Source organism: Rhea americana, unplaced genomic scaffold (genome assembly GCF_003343005.1).
Source record: "Rhea americana isolate MKP2758 unplaced genomic scaffold, rheAme1 scaffold_58, whole genome shotgun sequence".
Classification (NCBI taxonomy): domain Eukaryota; kingdom Metazoa; phylum Chordata; class Aves; order Rheiformes; family Rheidae; genus Rhea; species Rhea americana.
The window spans coordinates 5,128,610-5,129,883 of record NW_028186734.1 but is presented as its reverse complement, the minus strand read 5'-3'; the positions used below and the strand labels follow the sequence as shown (position 1 = coordinate 5,129,883).

The 1,274-nt window shown below is 44.8% G+C and overlaps 1 protein-coding gene across 1 annotated transcript in view; it reads left to right on the top strand.

Moving 5' to 3' along the window:
* Positions 1-1,107: 1,107 nt before the first annotated feature.
* The window catches only part of OSBPL1A (oxysterol binding protein like 1A), a 77,594-nt gene continuing 77,427 nt past the window's right edge, over positions 1,108-1,274 (top strand). Inside the window, exon 1 of the mRNA XM_085319271.1 lies at positions 1,108-1,147. The gene's annotated coding sequence lies outside the window, so the exon portion shown is untranslated. The remainder of the gene's footprint in view (positions 1,148-1,274) is intronic.

Below are 1,274 nucleotides of genomic sequence, written 5' to 3'. Positions count from 1 at the left end.
GAGAAATGATATGCTCAAAACAAAAAGAAGGTACGATATTTGTAGAACTGTTTTCTTGTTTCCACACTTCAGAGTCCCAAACTCCATGGACACACAAGGAGCCAAAACACTGGTAAATAACAGACATCCCCTGTGTCTGAATCTGGAAGCAAGAGCAGCTGCACTATAACTGGCTGCAAGGCAAAGCCCTGTGCTATAAACTCTGCACCACATTGCAAAGATGGAGTAGGGGGGTTGCTGATGCTTTTACTGTATAAAATATAATGAGTATTAGGAAATATATAAATATTTGTATCTAGAATTTCTGTATGTAAAATATGATGAAAAATAGGAAAAGAGGGGGTGGCTTCATTTTATTGTGAAGCTGCTTAGAGCAGTTACAGCATTGTGAAAAAAGACTTAAAACCAGAAGCAAAAGCAAGCAAGAAAAAGCTTTACTGACTGACAGGAGCAGGTAGGTGTGTAAGAAAAGATAGGCACATGGGCATGATACAGCTGAGAGGGCTCCGYAAGTAAGGAGAACAGGCTTGAAGGGCTGCTACAGAGGAAACAAAGTCAATGTGATGCTGAACTCCAGCCTCTCAGATACTGGATGCTTATGCTTATTGCTGAAGCATCCCTAGAAGCAGGTCTCTTAGCTAAGATCGGTTAACAGAAGACAATGAAAAGCAGCAGAAATCGTAACAAATGTGTTTTATCTGCAGGTGCGGAACTATTTTTCCTAATATATCCCTCTTCGAATGGCTGTATGTTAAAAATATGTGTAGTTACATGTAACACGCAATACTAAAGACTGCCTTGTTATTTATGTCCTAGGAATTTCATAGTAATCTCTCAGATTGAAACTTGCCCATTCTTGGAACGAAAGTCTCATCCTAAACGTCTGAGACAGGTTCTCATGGCTGCTGTGGCGACGACGCATCACGCAACTCCCATGCGGCTGAACTCCTGGAATTTCCTGTGGGATTTCAAAGGCTTGGGAAAGGCCAAAGCCTTCTCGGGCRGTAGCAGCAGGGAAGCGAGGTGCCTTCAGCCGGAGCAGGCGGTGCGGATGAAACCGGRGCAGGGAGAGGAGACCGAGGGGCCTCGCTCTGCGCCCCCGGCCGCGCCGCACCTCGCGAAACGGCCCGGTTCGCCTGAGGGATGTGTATGTATAAAAACATATTAAAAATAAATTAAAAATATAAGTATAAAAATGCCCGCTTCCTCCAGACGGACGCAAGACTGAAGGCTTTTTCCCTCCGCACTTTGCTGCTTTCTCCTTCCGGCAGGAG